The sequence below is a fragment of the Xiphophorus maculatus genome, chromosome 20, assembly GCF_002775205.1.
Source record: "Xiphophorus maculatus strain JP 163 A chromosome 20, X_maculatus-5.0-male, whole genome shotgun sequence".
Classification (NCBI taxonomy): domain Eukaryota; kingdom Metazoa; phylum Chordata; class Actinopteri; order Cyprinodontiformes; family Poeciliidae; genus Xiphophorus; species Xiphophorus maculatus.
In genome coordinates this window covers 31,332,680-31,342,544 of record NC_036462.1, presented here as the reverse complement: position 1 = coordinate 31,342,544, position 9,865 = coordinate 31,332,680, and positions in this window count along the sequence as shown.

The window sequence follows — 9,865 nt, the reverse complement described above, 5'->3', positions numbered from 1 at the left end:
GCGTCATAATTCTCAGTATTGTCTCAGAGATATCAGACGCCGTGTCGTTGGCAAAACTAAGTTCTCTGGTATGTATAAAACGTTTCATCTCATTCGCTGCTCCACCACCCACTGCTGAGTCTGTGGGTTGTTGCCTGGCTCCTTCTGGACCTTTTTTTTTTTTTTTTTTTTAGGAGGAAACCATCTACAGCTCAGTCTTTATGTCTTGGCTGGTGTGTGAGGCTGGACTTTCTTTCTTCCTTCCTTTCTTTCTTTCTTTCTTTCTTTCTTTCTTTCTTTCTTTCTGTCTTTCTTTCTTTCTTCGTAGGACTCAAATTCTTGTAGGAGTGCGTCAAAGTTGTTTTAAGTGGAGTTTCTGTGTTCTCAGTTGGATGGGTGTTTTGACCACAGCCTGCTTCTTGCTTTCTTCTTGAGACTTTTCTCCATAATGTCGGTCGGGTTGTTTCATCTAAGAGCATCATTATCTGTGTTAGCAGTTCCCCAGATCTGAACTGGAATGACATGTATGTATGTATGACTGAACTGAAATGATTTTTAGATTTTATCTTTTTAAAGTGCCTTACGGCAACATTTGTTGTGAATTCGCGCTATATAAATAAACCGAATTAAATTGAATCAAAGTAAGGGCTTTGCTTTTCGAGGACTTCGGCTGGATTGAGCCTCATTTACATCAGCGTTCTGTTGCCTTTGTTGTGCTTCGGTCGATGTTTTTTACTGCTTTGAATGATCAAAAAGGTTGTCAAATAGTCGGGTCAAAAAAAAAAACTCGACTTCCATCGCGTCCATATTTTTTCTTTGCAGCCCTTTTGTGGAGAAGGGAGGCGTCTCTTAAACAGCATTTAGCTCGTAGATCCAAAAAGTACAAACCTGAAGTCTTAAAATTCAGAGTCCTCCAACACTGCAAAAACACAAAATCTTACTGGTAGACTGGCGTTGTACATTTAATCACGCAAACACGAGTGTTCAGGGGCCCGTCTCTGATTGGCTAGACGAAAACGACGGAGGCGTCCAATTGGAGGTGACGGATATAAAAGCTGCCGACGCCGACTTCCTGCCGTCCATCCTCAGCTCATCTCAACCGGCCACACTGTCTGTCTGTTGAGTAGTTTGTAGGAGTGAGGTGCCGTTTATGTTTACTTAGTTTTCTCATGGTTTTCTTAATTAATTAGGGAGTTTTTGTCATTTGGTTTATTTACTTTCAAATATGTAAGTTTTGGTTAATATTCAAATAGTCTCCTTTTCTTTACTGTTTTTGGCACTATGGCTCACTCTGTGGCCATATACTCCACTTGTTGTGACATCTCAGTTAAAAATACATCTTTTTAAAAATAAATAACATCATATAACGTTCAGCTTTGTGTGCGCCGGCTGCTTGAGTTCTCAAGAGGATGAATCCGTCATGTTACGCTCTGATCATAACACTTACCCAGAATCTTTCATCTTGTTTCTCTTGCAAATCTCTTAGTACACTTGAAATAAGACAAAACTAATTTACAAGCAACTTTTTTAGCAAGATATTGGAGCTTGCTTTAAGCAAATAGCTCCTTAAAATTGATGGAAAAAGTTCTCGTTCCAATGGCAGATTGCTGCACTTACAACAAGACATATTACCCATGTTATAAGTGAAATAATCTGATTGAAACTAGAACTTTTTCATCAATATTAAAGATTTATTGACTCGAAACAAGCTTTTGTGTCTTGCTAAGAAGTTACTTTTAAGTTTTGTCTTATTTCAAGTGTAATAAGATATTCGCACTAGAAGGGTTAACCCTAACCCTAACCGAAACTGCATGGCAAGATATTTGCAATGATCGTAAAATAACGACCACAGCAGGGTGCTAAAAGGCAGAAATGTCCGAGAGCAGAGAGCAAAGATAAGAGCTGCTCCTCTGCAAAGACCAGATTTGAACCCAGGATCTTCTTACTGCAACGCACCAGCGCTGCTAACCTGAAAAAAGATCACAGCACTTCACAAAGAGGCCAAATCCAAGTCCAGTTACAATAGTACAAGTTACAACCCTCCAATATGGTCTAGATTTTCTCTCCATCAGAAAACCGGAAATTCTTCTCAAAGTGGCAATCTTTTTAAAAAACTACATTTTTGATGGATCCATATGGAGAAACTCTAGAACTGTTCTGGTAGCGATGACTTGATGTCACACTCTTTGTACACGCCATCGCTTTTACATTGACGTAACCACAACAACGGGACGACGCTCTTATGTTTTCCCGCCTCTGCCTCTTCTTTTTTTCCCCCCATTAAATTTCAAATGCAAGTTGAGGAAGTTAATAAATGAGAGGAAAAGGTAAACACTGCCAAGGAAAATGCTCATCATGCTCAGAATCTTCTTTGAATGCTCATACTGTTTATGTCAGCTTTTTTTTTGATTATTTTTCTGCTGTTGCACTTTGGGCATTATATAATTTATGGACAACAGTTTTTAAAAATTGTTTTATATATATATATATATATATATATATATATATATATATATATATATACAGTATATATCTTGAAAACTTTTTAAAAATAGTTTTAAAAAGTTTTAAACTATTAAACTTTTTAATTCATTCCTTGACATCCTTATTTTACCAGAAGACACCTCAGATTGCAGTAGATGGACAGAAGGGAGACAACAAATTGCAAAGAGCTGTAGATGAGCTTCATCAACTGAGCTCAGTGTTAAAATTACATAGAAAATGTTCACCTTTCATATCCCTGCGAAAACAATTTATCCGCAGAAAACCTTTTCCCAGAGAGAAAACAGCTTCTTTTTTTTTTTAAGCTAGGCTCTATGGAATTATTATTATCCAACATGTTGCAACCACGACTTATTCTAACCAACCAATAACAAATCTTTCTCTTTTTTTCAGTCATCGCTAATTAGCCGGGTTCTGATTTATTGGAGACGACGTTTCAGGTGCACACTGTGATACGTGTGATTTATGCACGCCTTAATGACAGTCTTCATAAACACCTCGCTCCCCCCCCCCCCCTTTTCATCTTCATTCTTCAGAGTCGACGTCATTGTTGGCAAATAAGATTACAATCTGAATGTTGCTGTCAACATAGACATAATCATAACATTTATCAAGCGGCTTCAGTAATAAATATTCAGCCTGTTGACAAATGCTGTTCTCTGTAGAAAGCCGGCCGTCACAGTTTCCAGAGCCGCTGTGCCGTTTGGACTCCGCCTCACGACGCTGGAAGTTTCTTATCTAAATAATCGAACATAAAACTTCAAACCAAATTCCTTAGAAAGCTAATTTAGTGTGATTGCTGCTTGGGGCATTTGATGGTGTGTGTGAGTCACAGAAATTGACAGCTGCAGCGATAAGAGCTGGCTCAGTATGGCAAACATTTTCACCGTAACGCAGGTGTTCACAGGTGCACTGGCACCGACAAACACCCCAAGCCCTCTGGCAGGCCGGCACGACACCATCAAACACATCAATTCCATTTCCAATAACTTGACATGTTGGGAATAAGTCGGGATCCCTGCTTCTTCTTCTACTTCGTCTTCTACTGAACCAAATGAAGTGCCACTCTGGAACAAAGAAATTTAATATCAAATTCTTTTAAAAAATGGTGGTGCAATTAAACAAATGTATCATTAGGCATGTAATGGAAAGCTTTTCTAACTTTCCATTCCACATGGAACAGAACTTTCCAGCCTAAAGGCAAAAATCTATAATTAGATTTCTGGTGGTGTGTCATCTTAGGCAGTGTGCTGATGCCAAATACCATTCTGCTGCTTTATTAAGATCAGATCGTGTTTAAACAGCAAAACAACTCACTGCACTCATCAGTAACGCGCAGTCTTCTCCAGTACTCGCTGATCATGATGTTCAGGACACTCCAGTTTCTCCAGTCTTGCTGCTATTGGAGAAACGATCAGTTTTCTTAGTAGTGAAGGACCAGCTGACTGAGATGTTGTTGGATTGTTGGGTTGCTCATAGCAGACACTTGATACATGTTGAGGAAGTTAAGTTGTGATTCCTAATCTTGATGTGGCCCCAAATGAAGGTCAGTTTGATGTCCCTGCTCTGTCGAGCCAACCTGTCCCAGGTTTTGCTGCGCTTTGGCATGGCTGCGTCAAGCAAGGTGTTATTGCTCTGCAGTTGCTGATCCTTGAGCATTACGAGTCATCTCCTCCTCCTGCTGTTTCTGATTGATAAGGACCACGATCAGTGGGCCAGACTTTTAGCTAACGCTAATGCTGTAAAGTTAGCTGTAAAGCCACACATTTGCACGGCGCTCAACGTGCGATCGGTTGAGACTCGCTTTCGCTGTGACATTTAAAATTCAAAGTAATAGAAGGTTCCGGGCAATCACGGCCTTCTGTTGACAACTTGCAAAATCACTGTAGATCGCTTGCAAGACACCACCTTACTGTTCATGCAGTCTTTATTTTTTCCCATGCTAATTAGCACTTCTTAGGCGGAGTCTTGGTAGATCAGGCCCACTGGTTTTACCCTTCAATTTAAGCTGAAATGACGTGATAAACAGTCAACAAATAGCTTCAGCACATCTTTGCAAAGTTGGCACAGTGAACCCATTTTAACTGCTTGGTATTCACTGTTGTGTTGCATCTTCAGATAAATGCCAGTCCACAAAGAATTCGTGAAGAGTTCATCGGCCGTTCGGGAGGGGACAAGGTTATCGGTGAGTGATCTGTGTATGAACTGGAGTGTTAATGGAATAGGTTTATGAGTGATGGTTTATAAAGCATAATATGAGAAAAACATGTTTATTTTAGCAGGTTAAGCTTAATACTTTAGGGCGTCTGTCAGTATGTAGGATCAAGAACAATTTCCTTTCCAGCTTCAGGAAACTAAGGCATTTTATTGATTGCTTCCTGGAGGTGTGCGATGTGTGTAACGAGCCAGTTCGACGCTATGAAACTTACCGGAAATTGCCTGCGCTGTAACCAACCATCCTTCTCTGCGAATGGAAAAGTTCCAACATGCTGAATTAAATATTTAGAAGTGTTACCAACCAGGATTGAACGGCTTTGCTTGATTCTTCTGCTGCCGTTGCAAAAACTACAAGCAGACTGCAATTCTAAAACAGCAAAAAAATCAACATCATCGTTCACAACGCCTCCTTCTGCTCGCCGATTGACCCAGTAGAAAGTCAAGGGAATGGGAGAAAGCCCAGACTGAGCTGTAAAGTGAGCTTTGATTCAAACAGAATAGCGCGGGAAGGCGACCGCCTGGCCAGAACTCACCCAGGATCCCTGACAGAAAGCTGTTATTTAAAGAAATGCAGAAGAAGTCCTGTTTGCAGCCTCCCACGCGCCACAGAGCAGCGACGTGACAGACAGGTGCTCTAATCTCATAAAAATATAACTTTTTGGCCTACATGCCAAACAATATGGTTTAAGACTAACACCCCGCATCAGACAAACATGGCGTCTTTCATATTTACACACAGTTTGTATTCTTTCTGTTCTGACTGTAACTACCCAGCGCTGCAGGAGGCCGTCAGACAATCCTGCGGCGCTGGCAACGAAGCTTTGTGTTAGTCCAACCGAAGCTTTCCGGCCAGCTGCTTTTTCAAAATGTCATTCTACTGAGTCAAAGTTTAGCTAAGGAATGTTTTGGGTCAAATATTCTGTGTGCTAAGTCCTATTCTATCGCTCTGATTGAAATCCTCTTGGACGTCATCCCTTAGCAGTGGTAAAAAGCCCTCTCCCCACCTTCCCTTTTTTTTTTTGTTACTTCCAAAAACACACAGCATCCGAATTGTATCTGGCTTTTGAGGGGGGCTCAGGGGGTAACTGTTTTACAAAAAGGCTGCCCGGCCTCTTGGTGAAACGAGGAGCATTTTTTGAGGGGCGGACTGCGGTTGTTGTAGCAACGCTGCCGAGGAGTGAATGGAGCAGATGTCAGGGTAATCCATCAGCTGGCAAGCTACACACTCCCACTGCTTGCTGAAGAGCAAACCCGCTTTGACGGCCTCGATCCTGCACCACCACTCTGAACCAAATGCGGTCTGTCCTCATATTAAAAAAAATAAATAAAAAAATGGAGCTTGAAATATGGGAACTAAGCAGTTGGTGTTAACTTAGGGACATTTATGAAACACAGCAAAGAATGGAAATAGTTCTAGTTCCATTGGCAGATTACTTCACTGATAAGAGCATTTCCCCCATGTTATAAGACAAATAATCTGCCAATGGAACTAGAGCTTTTTCATCAATATTAAGAAATTATTGACTTAAAACAAGCTTTTATACCTTGCTACAAAATTACTTCTGAGTTAGTTTTGTCTTATTTCAATGGTACTCATATATTTGCACTAGAAACTAGTACAAAGTACCGGGTAAGATTTTGTGTTTTTGCAGTGCACTCTCCCCCTCAAGAGACGGCACCAGCAGGTTGGGAGACGCCATTTGGTTCTTAAAATAATCCCTAAAATGCTCACTGAAACCAGGTGAGACTGAAATGGCTAGCTTAAGAAAAAGAAGAGGATGCTTCCAACTGTGCAAACCTCACTGACACTGTTTCAAGAACACCGACAGAAGAGGCATCCAGTAAGATGGGACATGAAGCCTCGACTCTCTGCTGCCTCACCTGCATCACTCCAAACCGCTGCGTCTCCGGCTGTGCCGGAGACGCAGACGCAGCGATTTTGGATGTCTATTTTGTCATCCAAAATAGGATGACAAAATAGAGTCATCCTATTTTGTGCTAATAGCACTTAGCATTTGTCAACAACTCATTGGCGGAGGTGAGAGTGTTGTACGACACAAATAATTATCCGGCCGGAACATATGGTACTAAATAGCAAAATATAATTGAATGATCATTTTCCCTGAGGAATCTTAACAATCGAGGTACTCTAATCATTTGAGTTATTGTTACTGCCCTACTTTCTTAGACACCAGAATGGTTTCTAAAGATGCTTGAAGGTGCCACATTCATCTGTTCAAAAGATCATATGCAATTATTTAAACATCGTGGGAATGTCCAGCCATCATAATGCTCAGGAAGGAGACAGGTGCTGTGTTCCAGAGATGAAAGTCTTTTGGTCCAATACCCAAAAGGATTGACTCAAGTCATATAGTTTAAAAGATCAAATGTATGTAAGCGTTTGAATTCAAGGAAAGTTACAAAAACGTCTCTAAAAATGTTCGAAGTTTTCTGGCATGTAGGAAATAGACATAATTTTTCTATTTGCTTTAACTGACCTAAAACAAGAGAGGTATGGTCAGATTTAAATTCGCACAGTGAGAAAAAAAAATGTGTTTGTGTCGTTTTATTCTGGTTTCAACTAGGCTAGGCTGTAATTGATAAACGAGCTAAAGCTAGCATAAAAAAAGGTTTGAATTTATCTTACATCCAATTTCAAACTTCAGAGGTAAAAGGAAAGCGTCATAAGTGAACACCAGTGTTTCTTTGTGCCCTTCTGATGAAATACCACTAACACACTGCACTAGCATTTTTAATGAAGCTACGCTCTTAGCTGTTTGAGTTCATTAGCGAACAGCTATTACACAGACATACAAAAAAAAATACAAATAAAGACAATCTATATAAATATAATTTCTTAAAAAATATATTATGTCAACCAAATTTATAGAACGTTTGTCTTACACTTCCTACACACTGCTAGCTTGAAGAGTCAACATGGCTGCTCAGTCACAAACACCATAACTTAAAACAGAACAACACACCTAGCAGCACATTTACAGGAAAGAAAACAAACGATCTCAAGAAAGACTTTGCAGTAGCTACACACATTGATCCACAGCTCGTAGCACATCATTTTCACAATCATGGTTCAACTGGGGTTCTAGCAATTAATGATCTTAATACATGTTAGTGAAAACACGGAAGGAGGGCAGACCTGGAGTGATGCGAGATTCTCACCGAATCATAATCTTGAGTTGATATTTAGCGGCGCTTAAGGCACAGAATCCTGATGCTCCCTTGTTCTGCTCTTTGTAGGCCAATACTGGAAGTATAACCAGCTGATATTAGTGAGTTAGTCATGCTATATACTTATAGCTCTAGTTTAGCTAGCTAATTTAGCTAAAACTTTTAGCTAGTTAACTTTTAGCTAGCTAAACAAGAACCAGTAGCTAAGCTAACAGCTGCAGCACAACCACAAATGTGTAGTAGCCTACTACAGCTGCTAATTGTGCTAATTAGCTCTAAATTTAAAACTAGAGCCATCAGCTCATAGCATGACTATTTAACTATCTAATATCAGCTGGTTATCTTTCCAGCATTGCTCTACAAAGAGCAGAACAAAGAAGCTAATTAACTAATTATGTAGTCACGCTATAAGCTGATAGCTCTAGTTTTAAATCGGTGTTGCCTTATCAGTAATGTGTGGTGCTCCTTTAATTTCTACCCAGTAGCGATTACTTTTGCTCCATTAAACTATGTAATACTGCAGTCACTTCCTCTTGCATCTCACTAAAAGGACTCTAAACCATTCCAAACTACAATTTTGCAGAAATCTTTAGCAGATTTGACCTCATGACTTCAAAACACCTCTCTGTATATCTTGATTCCATTAACTGGCTTAATGGGGGGTAAGGGGGAGTGAAATTAATTGCGATTGGATTGACCTGAAACATTTCAGCCGGTTGGACGAGTTCAGCAACTTTTTCCTATTGATCTCAGCGGACAGTTCAACAGGCTCTAAAAAGAACTGATGGCAGTTTTGGACCTATTCCACAGAAAAATATTATTTTCTAAAACTGCTAAGTTTTTTTTGCCGTATTTGGGGACCGTAGAGGTTTTCAGAAATCTTGCCCTTGGGTAACGCCGACATATCAGCCCAACCATTAACCTGACCTATAACTCCAAACACGTCATACGTAACGACGACAATGGCAGATTACACATCTGTAGTTGTGCTGCAGGTGCTACAGAACCCCATTAATCAACTTCAGGTAATTCTCTGTATGCTGCACTACAACACTGGATGCTTCACACACCACATAGGAGAACTACTCCATGTTTAGCACCACTTACAGATCTGGGAGGGTATGATAGTAGAAGAGCGTGTTGGGCGGTCCTCCGTGTTTCTATGTGGATGAAAACGTTTCTAGAAACGGAGCTGAGTGAACATGGATGTTTTCGATACCAACAACCCGTTTGAGAAAAAAAACATTCCTGTGTGTAAAGAGTCTGAAAGTCCCATTGGAGAGCAGATTTTCAGTCGGCAGTTCATGAATGTGACTTATGTCATATTTTACCATTTTCCACAGTCATGCCACCCTCTCCATCACTTGCATTTCCTTCCATTTTGACCAAGTTAGAAGCAGATACAGCTCTGGAAAAATGTAAGAGACCACTTAAAATGATCAGTTTCTCTGACTTGACTTTTTATAGCTATATGACTGAGTGAAATGAACATTGTTCTTTTATTCTGTGAACTACTGACAACATGTTTCTGAAATTCCAAGCAAAGATTTTGTATTTATTTGCACAAAGTGAGAAATGGTCAAAATAACAAAAAAGATCCAGCGCTTCCAGACCTCAAATAATGCAAAGGAAACAAGTTCATATTCATTTAGAAACAACAACACTAATGTTTGAATTCAGGAAGCGTTCAAAAATCAATATTTGGTGGAATAACCAGGAGGTTTACAGTCGAATTCGATGCAGTGGACTCTTCATTTTTTCCGGAACTGTATATGTATTTTGGAAAATTGCACGTTGGTGGTTTTTATCCTGAGATAAATCAAGTGCCATGGGATATGTTACCTTCACACGGGTTTAATAATTGATTTTGAAGAGGTGGGCATGTAGATAAAACATCGCTGCTGCCAGTTTTCTGGTAAGTGTTAGTCCAGTAAGGTCAGAAAGCAGAAAACAGTACTGCTATAAACACATGGTCAGT